At 38.8% G+C, this 20067-nt stretch overlaps 1 protein-coding gene across 1 annotated transcript in view; it reads left to right on the top strand.

The window, feature by feature from the left end:
• Positions 1-2905: 2905 nt before the first annotated feature.
• ptprfa (protein tyrosine phosphatase receptor type Fa) overlaps positions 2906-20067 on the top strand; it is a 223700-nt gene continuing 206538 nt past the window's right edge. Inside the window, exon 1 of the mRNA XM_046050075.1 lies at positions 2906-3133. The gene's annotated coding sequence lies outside the window, so the exon portion shown is untranslated. The remainder of the gene's footprint in view (positions 3134-20067) is intronic.

Below are 20067 nucleotides of genomic sequence, written 5' to 3' on the forward strand. Positions count from 1 at the left end.
GTGGTTTACAATAAAGGGAAACTGAATTACAAAGTAATGGATTTCACATTGTCTGTTATATGCAGGTAGAGCTGAAACATGAAAAGTAATGCAGTTTTTGGAATGCCATTTTTGTACAGTCCCCTCCAAAAGTATTGGAACGGTAAGGCAAATTCCTTTGTTTTTGTTTGACATTTGAAGATCAAAGATGAGTATGAGAATTCAGAATTTCAGCTCTCATTTCCTGGTATTCACATCTAGATGTGTTAAACAACTCAGGACATACCACCTTTTGTTTGAACCCACCCATTTTTCAAGTGAGCAAAACTATTGGAACATGTGTCTGACAGATGTTTCTTGTTGCCCATGTACTGCCTTAGGTTGATTGTCCAAACATTAAATAGCTGCATGACTAGTCCACACAGATCAAAACCAAAAGACAGGCAACAGTAAATAAACGTACCCTGGGCAGACTGAACACCAAAACACAACAGACCTTAATGACAGATACAGAACTGACAAATAAATAAACTCACAGAGAACTCAGGACAGGATCATGACACATGTGAGGAGGGGGTGTGTGATCAGGGCTGAGTTCAGCACCAACAAAACATAGCAAAAGGTTTTTTTCTACGGAAACGGTGGCTGCCTGTACACCATGTTGTGTACGCAAGCTCACTGCATTTTTCTGCAGCATTGTGCAGTGCACACCATTGTGTTTACAAATTTGTTGCAGCTGTGACACGTCCACCACTGGACACCATCCAATGGGAGAAAACATACGTAGTGGAACGTTGCACAACGTTTCGAGGAAACATGTCGTTCAATCTGAAAACTGTAAACTATTGCAAAGTGTTTTGAGATTGAACTTGCCCTTGGTGAATAAGTGTAGCATTTTGATTGGTTGTGTTTGGAAAAGGAAAGCAAGTCCCTTCCTGTTAGATTTTTATGTCTTAGGTAGAGAATTGTTTGTAGTGTTTTGAAAAAAGTGTTTTATGCTATTGAAAACTGAGTCAAAGGCTGAGAAATAGCTAATGGTTTTGGAGATTTGAGGTGAGGTTTTGCTCTGACTGAGAGGTTTCAAAAATCGTGTGACGTGAAGATTTTGTGCGTAAACAGTTGTGATAAAACTGTAATACCGAAGGAAATTGTGTAATATAGTAACTGCTGCCTGTATTATGTTAACTGGCAACATTCCCAGTCTATGAAAAGTGATGTCCTTGTATAGCACAGAAATCGAATGTAGGTGGTCAGGGTGGATGTGTTCATACAAAGCACATGTGTTGACAGCAGAGACTGGAGTTGCCATGTCTGGCATCCTGCTTGTGGTCAGGTTGAGGTTTCTAAAAGCTGGTTAAAGTTGGAGAAATGTTGAGCTTTCAGTTAAATACACTCAACAAAATTATAAACGCAACACTTTTGTTTTTGCCCCCATTCATCATGAGCTGAACTCAAAGATCTAAGACTTTCTCTATGTCAAATACTGTTCATAAATCTGTTAAAATCTGTATTAGTGAGCACTTCTCCTTTGCTGAGATAAGCCATCCACCTCACAGGAGTGGCATATCAAGATGCTGATCAGACAGCATGGGGATTGCACAGGTGTGCCTTAGGCTGGCCACAATAAAAGGCCACTGAAAAATGCAGTTTCACTGTATTGGGGATGTCTGGAAATCAGTATGTATTTGCCTCAAAAAACGAAATTAACACATTCATACACCAGTGGCTATGCTGTTGGGAGCAATTTGGGATTCAGTGTCTTCCCAATATGCAGAACGGGAAAAGCAGGGGATCGAAGCACCAACCTTCTGATTAGTGGACGACCTGAGCCACAGCCACACCTTTATGAAATGGGAGGAGCTATTGGTTTCAGAAGTAAAAGTTACATTCATTCATTAAGACAATGTTATGTCACTCACAGTTGAAGACATGAAAGTCCTGGTTGAATCATCAGTACAAAGTGTTAGAAATGTGTTAGAAAAGATCTGCTTCTCTCACAAAAAGTCAAAGGTACAAGCTCGGGGACACGTAATGTGAGACATTATGTATGTCTTTTGGTAGGAAACATCCATTCACAAAGTTCAAAATTCAGTTATGCTCCAATAACTGTGTGCAGAAGCTAAATATAACGTGTTGAGACATTTAACAGTTAGCAGCTCTAGGTCAGTTTGGATCAGTCTTCTAACAATGGTTGTCTTCTAACAGTGTTTGTTCACAGCTACAACAATGAAGCATTCCAAATTCACTCCAGTTCTGAGTCTCGTCTGACTGGCTTCTTCATAGCAATTACAGTATTTAGAGCAGTCTGCCAAATACTTTAAATGAGTAATATTGTCTTGAGCGTCACATGTTTTTGTGTTAACAGTGAGGATATCATGAAAAGAAACATTTGAAATGGGGGTGTGGAAGAAATTCTTTCACATCCAGCTGCTCCTTCCACTTTGCAAGTATAGTGAGTTGCCAAAACATAACCATAATCATAAGCTTAATCATGCTTTAGTTGCCACAAGCTGATATTGAAGGAAAACAAATAAAATATGAGACAGTGAAGATTTTGTGGGACATTTTGCAAATTTGTACATGTCTTCATTAAACTTGTTGCCAAAGGCTTTTTGTGCTAATAACTCTAAAAGCCCAGTCTGACCCATTAGAGACCTGTTTCCAAACAAACAAACCAATTGCCCCTCTCCCCTAATGCCCTCCTCTGCTGAAGCCAGGTAAGGCCTGAGGGAGGGGTCTGTCTTACCTGAACTCGGTCAAACAGCGTAGCTTCCCTCCAGAGCAGTGCCCGCCTCTGAGCCTCCAGCTGAAACCCAATACCTGTGACATCATGCACGTCGACACTGGCTGGCCATCCTGCTCACAGAGCTGCAGGCTGTTGGCTGCTCTTCACTCTCAGGAGAGATCAGCAGCCCTGACACGCACTACCAGCCACAAGGACCTGTGTTCCGATCAATCACGCTGCTGCAGCACTCTGAAGCCTCCTGTGGCTGACCTCAGCGGCTGCACGCCTCCTCCGGGTTCAGTGCTTCCGTCGACTGGGAAGGGAATTGTTTTATGGGCTTTGTAGGGGAACTGTTCTGTCACGTATGAGGAACAACGCTCAAGGCTTCCAGCATTAATTCTCCTTAGGATACCTCTCTCCATGACGCAGGTAAGAATTTGATGTTCAGCAGCTCAGAAGTTTTCATACTGAACTTGGCCACTTGCTCACATGCCTTTTGAGACTTTTTTTCATCATAACTTTGAATGTGGCTCTTAAATATCTATTGAATATCAAATATCTGCATATTATCCTATCACTGGTTTAATTGAATGATTCATGGATTGCCCTAAACCAACAAAATACCCTGATGAGGGTCTGTACAAGTACACATACCAATAGTAAGCAGGAGAGACGCAGAGAGAAGAATGAGGAAAAAAACAGAGTACAGTGAATACTTCACTTTCGCTGCAGGAGGGATTCTTTGAATCTAGTGTGATTCAGTGCAGAAACACATAAAGCTGTACTGGCTGCACGTGTTTGATGTTTTTAACCTCCTACATATTTCAGGAGATATACTAAAACAAATTTTCATTAATAAAGTCTTGTGGTAATAGATTTAATAATCGTTGTATTTGTAGAGTAATATTCTAAACGAAGTTAAAGGTTCAGGTTAAATGAACAAATCCACAAAAACTTAAGATGCACATTACATGAAGCCTGTGAGCAAAAATCCAAGTGATGAAGTTATAAAGCACTATACACGTTAAACAAGTTCATGTAACTATCATCTGAGTGTTAAAAACAGAACTCTAATACCTGAAATGTTCAGGCAGGTTCATACAGTCTGCCAGAAACATGTCAGTCCAAGGTGAGGTCTTCAGATGTTTTGTTTTGTCTGGCAGTTTGAACCCCTAAGATGGTGCACTCTACCTGTTAGCCTAAATGGACTCTAATCTGTTACACAGTGTAAATCAGAAGCAACACACAGACCCGCACACACCAGCAAAGGTCATAACGGAGAACAGGCTACTGTATAAAAACAAAGCTAACGCTAGCTGAGCTAGCCCTGCAGTATAAAGTTCCACAAAAAGCAACATGAAAAGACCGTTACCGGCGTCCAGCCTGCTGCTCCTGTTATTTAGTTGGCTTCAAATGAGGCTTAAACAGCCGTCTGTAACAATTAAACATATAATGCAAAAGCAGGTTGCCCTGGAAACCTCATCTCGCGTAGCTCTCCACTCTAAGAGTCTCACCGAGACCTCGATCCCTCTCGCTTCGACTCGTCTTCTCAAAGACGCCCCTCTGGCGCTTCACGACCCAGGGCAGAGCGCCCCAGGCTTCAGCAGGATGAGAGGCTAGTACACCACTGGGCCCCCCTCATAAATTATTCCTCACTGTTTGTCATCAGTCTCTTTGCCAGACAATGATACGAGCGCCATGGCATCAAACATGATGAGGCCGAAGCTCTGTGTGGAGCCTGGATGTGTTCACATGTGTTCTGTACTACATGCTGTTGTTGGCAAAGGAGGGATGGGCAGTTCTTACATTCTGCTGGTTGTTTCTCAGACATTGTATTTGCAAATCTTCTGAAGATGTTAAGCTTGCCTGAGTGAGAGCATGCATGAGGAGGGGGCCCGCAGCATGTGCACGAACAGTGACTGACACTGCGTTAGACACTGCTCCTGGCTCTGATTGGTTGTTTTCTTCAGGGAGAGGTTCTTGCAAATGGCATCAGGAGCAGTAAGATGAGCCAATGGAATCTGATTGTTGTTCATTCTGTTTCATGTACTATTGTCAGGATATAGTGAGTATAAGTTATTCTTATGAAAGTTACCAACTGAACCTTTAGCATTTAAAAAGTTTCTGTCCCTCAGTACTACAGCATTACCCCAACGTCACCACAGCCCGTCGGAGTCAGCCACATTAGCTGAGTAAATGTTCTGTACATCAGGCCAAGTAGTCTCTAGAATTTTTTTTTTCTTATTTCTAGTATAATGTAGCCTATCAGTCAAAAAAACCCATCATGGTCATCATCTGCGTATTTCCCTCTTGCACCTGAAAATAGTGGAAGTACCTTTGTCTTTTTGAAAGTAACACCAGTGACCAGAAGGTGTTAGCCTGCTCAAAATTGAGTAAAGAATATTTTAGAATTTCATAGTTCAGTTTATTTATCAGTTTATTTTATTATATTTTGTACTGTCCAATTGAAATGGAAGAAATAGCCACCGATTAATTTTTGATTAGACTCATACAAGGAAACTTCTGATTTTATTTTACCTGTGTTTATTTTAGAACTTGTCTTAGAAAATAATCATAAAAGAGTGACACAGAAAAGTGAGAAGTAGGCCAACCCTGCTGAACAGGTCTGTGATGCGTTGGGGAGAAGTCACGCTGAACAAGATGAAGACACAATAAAGAAGTCAGACTTTACTCAAGACTGGCTGTCCAACATGTTACTACAACTCATTTCACTGTGTGTCCTTCATACTGAAGAATTTTATCTTAAAGTAACAGCTCCAAAATCATTTTGATGGTACACTGACTTGTAATGGGGGAAATGGCGTCTTCGTTGTTGTCGCTCCAGGTAGGAGCGCCTGGTATTGCACTATGTAGCCTTAGAACACCAGGTAGGACACCTATCGTGCCAACGATGTTATGCTTTACGGCACCACACCACAGACCAACAAGACTATTAAGCAAGCAAGCTATAAAAAGAAGCTAGCTCAGTATTCTCAGTATAGATATCATGGGAGAGGCTGCCAAGAAGAAGTCGGAGGAAAAGAGGAAGACAAAAAGAGAGAGAGTGACTGAGCAAGAGACCAGACAAGAGTAAATATCAGACGGGCTTTTACTCGGAGTGAGCTAAGAGTTGAAAGGATGCAGGGCAGATGCTGACCTGGCCTTCTTTCTGCTGGACTAGTCAGTAATAACTTATTAGCTGCTTGCTGTGTCTTGTGTTGTTGCTCAGAGTTGTTGAAATCAGGCAGAAGTTTCACAGACAGAGGTTTAACTGCTAGCTATAAATCTGGAGTTGATTTTAGCAAACTTACTACATAACACACTTGGATAACTTGGGTTATACTGCTGCAGGTGGTGAGCGGTGCCGGTGTCAGGCCTCAGCTGGGCGAGTGGGCTACATAACCAGCCTGACATAACGTTAGCTGATGGCAGAGGCGAAGAGGACAAAGAAGATGTTGACACAGAAAGCTAAGAAGAGAAAAAGAGAGTGACCAAGAAAGAGGCTGATGGACATTGTGGAGAGCTTCGTGAAATAAAAGGCTGCAAGACCGACGGCAAGCTGGCATTATTTATTATAACAAATGCATGTGTACAGCTGCTGGTAAATTACACAGCATTTCAACCCGTTCTTACTCTTAAGTCGTCAGATATGGACATACAGTATAGTCAAGACCCCTTGGCAGCAGTTTTTACCGCATTGTGAACCCCTTTAGCTTCATAGTTCAGTGCACTGGGGAAGCCCTTTAGCATAATTTATGATGGCTAAAAGTAGGCATAGTATATTAATAACAGTAAGGGTGGACAGGTGGGTCAGAAACCAGACTTTCACTCAGAAGACCGGTGTTCATTCCTTGTGTGAAACAAAAAGTCACCGTTGATTCTTTTTAGTTATGTTACATAGTTATTTTAACCCAAACCATGATCTTTTCCGAAACTTAACCATGTAGCTTTGGTGCCTAAACCCAACCAATATGCAACATTTCACAATTGCTAAAGAGACGCCAAGGTGTCTTGACCAAGTATCTACATGTGACAAGTTGAGCATTTTTGAAATAGCAAATTATGGTCAATTTAAGGAATTTGGTGACAGATGGAATGTAGCCTCCTGCAATGGACTGGCGACCTGTCCAGGGTGTACCCCGCCTTTTGCCTGATGTAAGCTGGGATTGGCTCCAGCCCCCCATGTACGCAGGATAAGCGGTTGACGATGGATTTATGGATGGATGGATGGATGGATGGATTGTAGCCTGTTATGAACATAGAGACCAAGTGTACATAAATTGCGTTTCCTACTTTGTGCAATTTTTCCTGCATTAAACCACATTGGTGAAGTAATTTTCCATCCTCGCTAATATGTTTTTAAGTGTGGGAGTTTCAACACTTTTTCTGTAATGCACCATGAATAGTATAAGAGGAGACAATAACTGACTCTTGATTTAGCATGCTTATCTAGTGGGTGAGATGTTTGGTGTTGGTTTTGTATTTTATTTGAGTGCCCATTTCAACAAGAAGAAAACAATTATTTTCCTTTTTTGGTACCCACAAAAATACCAAATTCTGACCCAATTTACATTTGCCAGGTTGAATAGAAAAAGTTAATGACAATTTTCGATCAAATTAGTATTTTACACTGGTGCAGTCTAACACCAAAAAACAAACTACAACTCTACTGTGTACCGGTAATTAATTATTTCATTAATAAGTGATTTCAAGAGTTGGACAGTTTGTATGGAAAGCTCCACTGATGAACTCTACAGTGCACTCCTGTCAAAACTTGGAAATTGATTCCAAACTATTTCCAAAATTAAATAAAATAAGAAAAAAAATCACGAGGATAGGCATCAGCCTTGTTGTTCCATTTATCTCAATGTCTTTTACATAGGCATCTTTCTGGCCAGTGATAATATCTATAATCTGTTTAAACTCTTCCATTTGTTCTTTTTACTTCTTTTCTTTTTTAAATAAATTGTGAAATTTGTGACTACATTTGGGGAAAAAAACATATTCAGATCATGATCAAATATCTCATTTGATTGATATTTCAATGCACATCATTCATAAAATCATAACAAGCAGTCGAATAGAGTGAAAAAAGAGAAATTTGGACAGAATGAAACTGTTCTCTGAAGAAGTTGATTCCTTGCCAAATTAGTGGTACTGATGAAACTTTATGTCATATTGTTTTGGCTTTCTGTGTTGATATTTAGATCAGTTTAAGTGCGAACTGACAACCTTTAAGATATATATGCATTATCTAGTATGGTTCTCATTGGTAGTGTTATAAAGAAAGAAATAGAAAGCATTGGAAATGAATACATGGAGCTGTGGAAGTGGGGAAAAACAGGAGGCAGTTCCCTCTCCCTAGAAGTTCATGTGGGCCATTTTTTGTGGAATATGTCATCACAATCACATGTTGCTTTTGACCCTAGCATTAAGAGTTTAACAAAAGTCTCCTCCGTCACTCGGCCTCCTCCCGCTCTGCTGCTCGGCAGCACATACTGGAATCTGAGAAAGGGCTTTGCTCACGGCAGGTTAATTGCCTCTGAGATTCCTGCACTAATGGAGCTAATCCTGCCTTTGTGTAGTTTGCGCTATAGATTTGAGCTTGTTTGCCAAGTTATTGTGTGACTTTGCATGTATTAATTGAATAGCACTAAGGCTCTGTGTGCTCTTATTTTCTAATGAATACTTTACAAGGAGCTTAGGGGGGGGGTGTCATGTTTTCACCGAGACACAACACTACTAAAAGACACACAATAGGAAAATATATGCTTACACATGCATACATTCTGATGTCAATGTGTGAACTCTTTTACCACAGCTGAATGGAGATCAAGTTCAAGTTGCTATTAACACTTATTTAACACTAATTTGTTGGCCTTACAAAGAGAGCATTTCACATTCTCCTTCCCTCTTTGATGAAGCCCCTTCCCTCTACCACAAGCTCCAGAAGCAGAGTTCAAAACTGATGGAATTTATTACCATTTTTGCTTCCTATCTCTCTTATCGTGTGTCATCCATAACAGGGGTCTTTGTGGAACTTAATCCTTCACATATCCTGTTCTTTGTGAAATGACACTGCAACTTTTTAAAGTGAATTTGTTATTTTTCTCTCATGTTGTTATATTTTCAAAGTTGATTTAAGTACTTTAGATAATGTTAGAATTGTATGACTTAAGTGTTAGCAATATAAAGCAATCCATAGCTATTCATAAATAAAAGATGTAAATATTCTGCTTTGACGTTCCTTTCATTATATGACATGCAGCATTAGATGCCAGTTATAGGCTCCCTGCCGCATTTTCTCAGAGTCTACTGTTCATCAAGGGGCCTCTCTGATTCAACAGCTGCAAAGAAAATTCTTAAAGGGATTGTTCAGGGTTTTGTAAAACCAGTGGGATTCATAATGGACTTTCAAGCTGCTGCACCCTTGTGATTTTTCGCATTGTGTCAGTCAACTGTGATGAAAACTATTTTTTACTATTTTTTATTTCTTCTCTCTATACGTTGTGGCACAAATTGGATTTCTACGCATACATTTTTTTCCATCAAACACCAATTACCAGCTATTGCCTCTGGTGGTACATTGACATAAAGCAACCAAATTGCTAGGTCACACCAGAAAAGTGTCACAGCAAGATGTTGCGGATAGTTTTGTTCATGGAAAATAGATCTGAAGAAGACAGAAGCTTTAATCTTGAGAAGCTGCAGAGCTGCAGTCTTTAGTCAGTGTAACTTACACTGTACATTTACAGCTAAACTGAGGCTGTTGACCATGTTCTCTCCACTCGCCTGCCATTCACCGGTCTTGTGCAGTTTTGCGTGTGTCCTGTGCAGCCGACAACTGCCTGCACGTAGCTGTTCCTCACAGGTCTATTTCAAGTACTATTTAAAATGATACAATATGCTTTATGGGGTTCATCAATAACGATAAATGATCTGAATGTCTCCTCAGGGGCCTGCTGGTAACGTCACGTGATTGGCTTGACATTTGTATGATGACCTGGCAGATGGTGATTGGCTGTATGTTGTAGTGTTTATGGATAGTTTTTGGTGAATTTATATTACGACGCTAATGTTAGCTGCCAATCAAGTTAAGCTAATGTGTGTGTGTATGTTATTGCCATATTGCCAAAGCAAATGTGAAATAAAACTATTTCCTGATAAATAAAGACCATGAGCTGTGTCACAGTGAACTGGTAGCACTTTATAATAACTTCACACTATAAAGCATTAGTTAAGTATTAGTAAATAAGGAATTCATCATTTATAAAGCATTGTTCATACATTAATATACATTAGTAAGTTATTCATAAATACAGTTATAAATGTTTTATTCTTTATTATCTACACACTATGAAGCAGTTGTTAAGTATTAGTACATTTTTATTTCATCATTTATAAACCATTGTTCTTAACGTTAACACACATTAGTAAGTCATTTATAAACATAGTTATACATGTTGTATTCTTTATTAATAAGCTCATCTATAATGTGCTTAATAATTGTATTTTCATACTTTATATATGATCGGTTCACTGTTTTAAATTAAGTATCATTTTAACGACAAACCATTTATATATGAGTTGTTAATGGTTCATAAGATCATTTGGTAAGAAAATTATTACATAACTACTGTTTTTTGATACTTTTCCGAGAAACAATATAATCTCAGCATAACTTGTATATCTACTAGTGGCAAAGCCCAAAGGATGCGACTAAGACTATCCAAAAGATGTCCCAGCTAATGTTACTGGGTAAAAGCCTCACCTTTACAGGCCTGGTACCGTTTCTCTGAACTCCTCATCAAAACTCCAAGATCTGCGCTTCTAGAAATCTGCTGTGATGGGACCAGCAAAGGGTTGCTTGGATGGTCTTTTGAAGGACACCAATCTTACCCCTCCTCCCCCCTATTGCTTTGATCAACCGCTAACTTGACATGACATGGAATTATTTAGAAATGGTCTAATAGTGCGTGTTCATAGATGTTTTATGACACTTAATAATACTGCAATTCATGATTAATTCTGGTAGTTACTAATGGTTTGTAATGTATTTTGCGTGAGCTCATCTAAAGTGAGGACTGTCTATGCCTTATTAACCATTTACAAATTAAATTTAATGGCAATAGACATTCTCTAAACATTTGTTAATAATGTATTAAATGATTGTTACGTCCCCGCTCTCTAGGGGTAGGAGAGACGTAAACATAAATCAGATGGTTTTGGTATGGGTGGAAAGATTATTTATTAAACAGTTCGGTACAACAAAAGGTCAAACAAAAATGGGCAAGCGGGTGCTGCATAAAACAAAGAACCAAATATAACAAAAAGAGATCCCTCCTAAATGAGGGATTACTAAACTACTTACAAAAGAATAAACAAAACTTCTCTAGCCGTTGTTCAGAAGCAAAACACAGGGAGCGCAGCACCCCTAAACCTAGTGTATCTAAAACAAGTAATTTCTAACAGGTGTAAGTGATCAGTGATGAGCTTCTCCTAGCCCAATTCTGCAGACCGATACTGGGATCAGCCCGGGTGAGTTACCAACTCTCAGTAACACACAGATCTAACAAACAAGGAAATGGTTGTTTCCACTAAGGACACGCACACACAGACTTCAAAGTCAGGACCAGCGTCAGGGCAAACTACATGACAAATGGTAGCTGCCTCGACCCAGCAGCAGACCAGCCTATTTGACGGAGAAGGCGCGAAGGCGGTCCTGCAGGCAGCTCGGCGATTGGAGGGGGGTTGGTACGCCGCTCCAATCAGGATCGTCGGATGTGGGAGGCAGGATCAGCCAGACTTCCCCGAAGACTAGCCAATCCCCCGCCTCACAGTGTACCACATGTAGGGGGAAACACAGCAGCAACAGTGACACACAGACGGCTGCCCTCGGCAGCCGTAACAATGATTAATTCAGGTAGTTACAAAGCACTTACTAGTTGTTAGTAAGTACTTTGTGTGAGATCATCTGAAGTGAGGACTGTCTATGCCTCATTAACCATTTATAAATGAAATTTAAAGGCAATAGATATTCTCTAAACATTTGTTAATAAAGTATTTCATGATTAATTCAGGTAGTTACAAAGCATTTACTAGTTGTTAGTAAGTACTTTGTGTGAGCTCATCTAAAGTGAGGACTGTCTATGCCTTACAAAGCATTTACAAATGATATTGTAACACAAGAATCAGTTATCTTCTGAACAGAAAAAGGAAACGGACACAACACAAAAGGATACAGAATATATTATTTATTACAAAATGCCTTTCAGCCATTCGTTCAGAAAAAAACACATCAACAACACGAGAGACTATTGGTGCATTAACTGTACAACTGTTGATATAAAATGAACCATCTACAACCCAAACCGTTCTCACTCCCAAGTCGTCACATATGGACCAATGGTCAAGACCCCTTGTTGTCCCTTTATAACACACTTGGGAGCCCCTCAGCGTCATAGTTCAACATACTGGAGAAAGCCCTGTAGCATAGTTTTTGAATGCTAAAGACAGGTGTAGAATATTTAACACAGTGTAGCACTTTAGCTAACTTATCAACCTAGGTTCTGAGAAGTAGTGTAGGGGTAAGAAATATAATGTGTGTGATTATAGAACAGTGGCCAGGTTTATACACGTTACAGTGCCTTTAACACTCTCAGTGCACCAGCCAAGTTTGAAACAATCCACAGAATAAGAAGATCTCTTTCATAAAAAATACAATTTTAAAAAGCGTCCAGTGTCTTTTATTTATTTGTATCTCTACCCGGGCAGGATAATGAACGTGTGGTGGATCTTTCTTATCTGCCAGTGTAATCTGATGTGTCAGTCCTGTTGAATGGGACCTGAAGCAGCTGACCACACCGCTGTACATCTCATCATACAGGCTGCATCATCTCTGCTCATCCGCTTCTCTCTGTTCTTCTGTCAGTCTGGCACTAAAGTAGTGTTGTGTCGTTCAAAGAATGTTTCGTTCATTTGACCTAATCTTGTATGTGACTCAAGAGGAACGGGTTGTCTCAGTGAGTAATTCGTTCATTTTCACGCATGCGTGAATAGTCTTGGACTTACGTTCACTCGTTACACAGCAGGAAACAGAATTGATTAGTTCATGACTCTCAACTGTGGGTCTGTTTGAGTCGTTCATTTGTCACGTGACAGCTGGCTACAGGCTGTGGTAAGCAGGCAGCACAGGAAACAGAATTGATTAGTTCACGACTCATAACTGTGGGTCTCTGGGTTTGAGTCGTTCATTTGTCACGTGACATCTCGGCTACTGTGGAGCCGGAATGAACTAATTGTTCAGCGCTCTCATGGGTCCGCCAGAGAACGCAACCTAACTTTTACTTTTTATTTATCGACAGAGCCGTGCTGATGTTACACAGCTCCTGACTGGTGAACAACCTGCAGTGTTTGAGATTATTATTAAATTTGTTAAATTTTAATAAGAGTGTGTTTTATTCATCTAGTGTATCAAGCTTATTACTTCAATATATGCCCAGTAAATCTGATGTTAATAGATAGATTTTACTCATGGATAGGCGTTAGGCTACTGTATGAATGAGCACTTTAGAGCTATAGTGATAGTAATTATAATTATATATATGGCTGGTCTGGTAGTATACTCAGGAAAGATTGTGAAAATGGACGGATTTAGCCAGAGTAGTGGCTTAATTGAATATTGACAACATATTTCTGTGGTTTTTACATGGTCTGAATTGGTTGTGGCTCCATGGAGCCGTTAACCGTGTTAACCATAGAATGTATATAAAAAGGTGTTAACCCAGGCCATAAAAAAGCTGAAAAACTGAAACTTTTGTTCTCATTTGTAATGCTTTGTATGGCCTACATAGTCCTTACTTTAGAGGGGAAATACTTACTAAATATATATAGTGCATATATATAGTTTTTCATTGGAATAATACTTTTTATCAAATACAATCATTAAGCACATCATTGATGAGCTGGTAGTGATAGATGATCTGTCTCAGAGATACGGTACCAGGCCTGTAACGGTGAGGCTTTTCCATGCCACCAGTAACGTTAGCTTGGGCATCTTTCAGGTAGTCTTAATAGTGTCCTATGGGCTTTGCCACTGGTAGATTTATTTGAGATTGTTTATATTCTTTCTCGGGAAAGTATAAAAAAACAGGCCTATGTAATAATTTTATGAACCATTTACAAATCATATATAAATGTTTTGTCATTACAATAATACTTCATTTATAAATAGTGAACCGATCAAGTATGAAAATACAATTATTAAGCACATTATAGATAGCTTATTAATAAAGAATACAACATGTATAACTATGTTTATAAATGACTTACTAATGTGTATTAACGTAAGAACAATGGTTTATAAATGGTGAATTAAAAATGTACTAACTTAACAACTGCTTCATAGTGTATAGATAATAAAGAATAAAACATTTAGAACTGTGTTTATGAATGATTTACTAATGTATATTAATGTATGAATAATTCTTTATAACTGATGAATTCCGTATTTACTAATAATTAACTAATGCTTTATAGTGTGTAGTTATTTGGCAACAGCTCATGGCAAATTTACTTCCGATTCCATGAGGGAACCCTCTATATACTTATTCACAGAACCATGAAATGGCAAGCTGTTGTTTTTACACAGTTTTTTTGTATTAATTCAACAAATGCGATATAGATTTAATTAGTGAGCTTTAGATGCGTTGATAAAATAGATGGATTTTGTTATCTTTGGACAGGGCCATGCTGACTACTTCACTTTTGCGTTTTATGCAATGCTAAGCTTACCAGGTGATGACTGCAGTCTTTATTGTACACATGAGAGTGGTAATGATCTTCTCATGTAACTTTCTGCCAGAAAGTGAAATAATAGCGTACATTCCAAAATGTCTATTGTTTTTAGTGTTACTGCTGCCTAACCTCACCTTCTTCATAGTTTATTTTCCCCAACCACTATCTTTTCCAAACCTCAACCATCAAGGTTCAAGGTACATCTATTTGTCATTTTACAAGACAGGGATGCACAATGACATTAAAGTTGTAGCCCCCTTCATGTTACAAACACACACACACACACACACACACACACACACACACACACACACACACACACAGATAATAAATACGAATAAAAAAAAAAATAGATTATACAAGGTGGTAGTATGGAAATGTGCAAAACCAGCATAACAGAAAGTTCCATGTCATTTATTTATGTGGAGTGCAGAAGATGAGGTGAAGTTGAGGATTCTCACAGCCTGGGGGAAAAGCTGCTCTGTAGTCTGGTGGTACCACACCAGATACTACTGTATCTCTTGCCAGACGGCAGCAGGGTGAACGGGCTGTGGCTGGGGTGGGTACGTACCTTTAATATCCTTTGGGCTCTACTGGCACCTCACCTCACCAAAAACACTGATGCTGGTATATAATTATCAATGATCTTCTGAGTGGTTTTAATCAGCTGCTCCTTTTTCCTGAAATCAACGATCAGCTCCTTAGTTTGGCTGACGTTGAGCAGTAGGTTGTCCTCTGTACACCACTCTGCAAAATTATCAATTTCCTCCGGATATGAAGTCTCATCATTTGAAATCCTGCCGAAGGATTGAAGGTGGTGTCATGTGCAAATTTCACAACAGCGTTCTCTCTGTGTCGGGGGATGCAGTCATGTGTTGCACTCTGGTGGTGTTCTATGCTTCCTCGTCACCTGACCAAAAAGCAGCTTTTTTGAGCCCTCACCTCTCCATTCATCCAGGATATCTGTATGGGGAATGCTTTCATTTTGTTAGTGATCACCACATCATGAACACATTTGCTGATGTATGATGTCGCTGATTATGTATATTACTCAAGATTGATGTGAGTTTCCTGGGTGGGGCATTTCTGCAGTTACCATGTACAGATAATGTATAAAGGAAGAATAAATAACAAAAAACATTGGGGGTCTGCAAAATTGTCTAATATCACGTTCTTGTCTGGCAATAGGCATGGAATTTAAATGCTGGTGTAACTGAGCCCCAAGAGCATAAATAATGAATTAGTCAAAACTTTTTTGAAAGCCCTCCACTATCACATTGTAAAAGCAGTGAGCAGCCTGTGGACCTTCAGAGCAGCTTCACAACACCTTCTGTGTGTGAAGTCACCAGCAAGGATGAGTCCCAACACGCTTGCTGAATGCAGCGGGGGGAGTCCAACTGTTATGACAGGAGTTATGGTCTAAGACATGCCTTGATTTTGCTAAGCCAGGCAGAATGGGACAATAAAATGGAGACCAGAGGAGAGCTGGGATTTTTGAATATCCGTCATCATTCATACATGAAGGGGGATGTTTATCATCAGACAAAGCTGAGGGGCCACCTCCTCTCAACCAGCCTGTCTGTCTACAGATACTTTAGTATGCTGATAGCTGATGCACAGGGAAATGATGTAACTCAGTGACAGGTATGATATGTTTGTGCTGGCAGGTACTGAATGGCTATTCTGTATCTCATAATATGAAAGTACAGTGTGTTTAAAAATATAATTCAATCAAATTTCATTTGTTTTCCAAGTACAAAACTTGCTTTTGAAACTGAAATGACACTTTGAAATTGAATTGAGCTTGATAAAATTGTTCAAACAGTTGATGTGCACGGTCTACAAACAAGTTTTACCCCACCCCAAACAGTATATTTACCTTAGAATGACAATTATGACTGTGTATCATTTTATTGTGAAAACTATTTTATATACTTTTCACATGTAAGTTGTTGTGCAACTTTTTGGTCACAAGCAGTACTCTCAAGATTATTATATAGATTATTATATATATTACATAGATAATTGTTCACGTATAATTTTAGTAAATAAACAACCACTGCCATTTGTTTTTATCAATGCCTATAACCATGCACCCAAGGAGCTCAGGGAAGCCTCTCAGAGTTTCAATTGCACATACTCTGAGGACATGTGCAGTTTATTGTTGTTGTGTATTATGTGTTGTGTAATACATATACAAGTCTGTAGAGGCCCATTAATTCCCTCTGTATTTAAAACTCAGCAGCTGAAAACAATGTAAACTCTATTTCAAATTAAACGTGCTCAGAATTACAGACTGATTCATTATTAATAAGCTTACTATGATGACATAGAGTTAGTTGGTTGAGTCATATATTAAGCCCTCATTCAGTCACACAGAGTACCCCGGCCAATATCAAGGTTAGCCTCAGTGCTTGCAGCAATCACACACATTCTTTTTCATGAAATGCGTCTCTAGCTAGTCTTATTGTTTTTAGTTCCTCAACTGCAATTAAAATCACTTGCAGATTGTTGAAACAAAATTGTCAACAAATGCCAATGCAAGACTAACCATGATTCAAATATAGATTTTTTTTTCAATTTTATCTTGGCCATAGTAAAATTTAAAACATATTGATGTTAGACTAAATTTAACTGAAGCTATTAGGATAAATACAAACTGTCAGCAGAATATCTGTAACACACCTGCATCAGGAGCTCTATGCAGATTCTGTTACTGCTATTTTGTTACATTTCTATTGCAACAGTTCACCTGTCAAACCATAGGACTAAATCTTTTTGGGTTGGTAGCTGTCATTCAGCCGTGGTGATACTCCACACCAATCTATCAGTCCAAACTCATCCACTGCAGTCCTCCAGAGTCAGGTTGTACTGATCTGTATGTTGACAGTTTTGTCTCCAGTAGTGAAGGCGTGAGGGAATGCGGCTCTCTGTTCACGCAGGCTGGAGACGTGACGGATAGTGTTCATATTTAAACAGTGTTTATGAAGGTGGTCAGTAAGCAGCTGTCCTGTCAGGAAGTATCACCTCTAAAGCTCCAGTTTGAGGCCTTTGGGTGGTGAAACAATGTGGTGACAGAGAAAACAGCTCCTGTCTTTGGTGACGGTATATGTTACACATATTTAAATGTGACAAAAGTATAGAGATTTCAGAGATTTTAGAAATCAACAATAGAAAACAGAGACAAAAATGCTTCATTTTTTCCTTCCTCCCTGAAGTATTGGTTGCTTCACTGACTTGTAATTTGCTATAATATACTGTATTGTTGCTGTCTAATTACACAATAATTATAGAAAATAGGGAGCTTACCACAAAATGTAATCAGCAGCTTTTCTGCCACAGGGACATTTTGATTTTACCCTTTCAGTAATACCAGCCTATTATGGTGTCAGCACAAAGGCTTTCATTTTGCTTTATTTCATTTCATTTTTAACAGCATCTTGTCAGCTCTGTCAAAAAATCATCCCACATTCTGTTTTGGAGAAAGTGTTGCAGAGATGGAGATAGTGCCGATGGCTTATGTTAATTGTTAGAAATGGGCAATATAATGGCAGGACTTTTACAAAAGATGTTTACAGTAATGGGCAAGTACAGGAGTTTGACACCTGAGAGCAGGGTTTGTTTCCTGCATAGTTAAGGCCTGAAATTCCTAGAAAATTGGTGGTGGTGGTGGTGAATCCCAACCAGGACCCTACAATGATCTTTTGTGTGTTTGACACCACAGACATTTGTTGTAGTACATTATTTATTAAGTATTACGTTCTAAACCTGTAAATATGTTATACTGCTCTTTCCAAAACCTCCTAGTACTTGCTCACATAACTTCAAGTATTTGATTCCTTTTGCAGATACCTACAGTATATACATTAAACTTTTCTCCAAGATTACTTTAGACTTCCTTAAGTTTTAAAGTTTTGTTGGCTTAGGGCTTTTGTTTGATAACAAGCATTTTTATTGCATTTGCAATATTAAAAAAAATTGATTTGCAATAATTGTTACTATTTTATACATACAGCAGTGGGTGAGGTCTGTGGGCCCCCAAACAATGGCAACGTAATGGCAATTTCAAGAAAAACACAAAAGTTAAATATTAGGTTAGGCATTATGTATAATCCCCAACAACATCCGTTGCATATGTTGGCATAATTCTGCTGTCATTCACTGTGACAGGTGTAAATTTTCCACACTTACTTCAGGCTATTGTAACTAAATGTAACTCCATAGTATCAGTGTAATAAGCATACAGCTCACTTTTAGCTTTAGTTGTAATCACTTTTCTCACCCACTGTTGGGTGCCATACACACACACACACACACACACACACACACACACACACACTATATTCCAGTGCCACGTTTAACACAACTGTCAAGACAGCAACAGTGCAAACACATCACTGAATGCTGCTGAGTGATGATCCACAATAAGCCTAAGACTAAAGACTGTTAAGTGAATTTAGCTAAAAGTCTGTACTGTATGTGATATGAAGCCCATTGTCGATACTGCATTCACTGGCCCTATGAGGCCCCAGACCCAACTGTCTATTTCTCTACCTATCCCTATATTGGTGACCCTGCTGTGCAGTGTTTCACAAAAGTTAGGACTGCAGAGGTTTTGGGTAAACAGCACACTAGCCCTCAAGGATATTTGGCTGCTCTTGCAGTAATTGGCTGAGAGATGGCTTTTAGAAGGACATAAATTATTCACCTGAGCCATCTCTTTCCATCCTCGAGATACGCAGGAAACTGACTCATGTTGTACTGAAAAAACATAGCTCAGTTTGTTCTTCCAAACTTTAAGTACAACATGTTCTCTTACTCTTACTTGGTTGCACTTTCTCATACTGACAGAGTCATAAGACCTCTTGGCTTGTTTTTCCATTTGGACAATATAAGTCAGTCAGTTTTTTCTTTAAGATTTTTGGTTGTCACCATTATTTGTCTTTTTCGTCGCATGTTAACATTGTCAACAAAAATTATGAGAAGGTGAGTGAAGGACAAAAGGACATGTCAGAAGCTGATTTAACCGCTTGACTCTTGTCACTAATGGGAAACTGCCTGCATTCAGTGATGTTCTGTCTTTGTCAGTAATGTTAGCTAACTACTGGATTTATGGAGCACATTCATCAGCAATTCCACTGAAAAATTATGTTATCCAACATTTAAGACAAACACATCAGAAGACTAAAAAATAGGCTGAAATAATTATCAAATAACTAAAATCCTACTAATATGTAATTTTTATTGACAGACTAAAACTTAAATCAGAATTCCAAATTCATGCTGCCCGGACCTGTGTGCACTTGCATGTGATGACAACAGGGGAGGCCAGACTTCATTTCATCTGTGTTGGGTAGTGAGTAGTAATACTTTATAAATCTTTCCTTAATTCATTTCTCAAGTATACTTTGAATAAATTGGTAATAAATATATACTTAATTAAACTTTTAATAATATGCTTAAATAAAAGCATATTTTTCACAACATTTTACTATTAACATTTTACATATTTTTTATAATTTATTTACTATTTAGGTGTACTTTGTGGAAGTACATTGTTAAACAAT

Source organism: Micropterus dolomieu, linkage group LG05, assembly GCF_021292245.1.
Source record: "Micropterus dolomieu isolate WLL.071019.BEF.003 ecotype Adirondacks linkage group LG05, ASM2129224v1, whole genome shotgun sequence".
Classification (NCBI taxonomy): Eukaryota; Metazoa; Chordata; class Actinopteri; order Centrarchiformes; family Centrarchidae; genus Micropterus; species Micropterus dolomieu.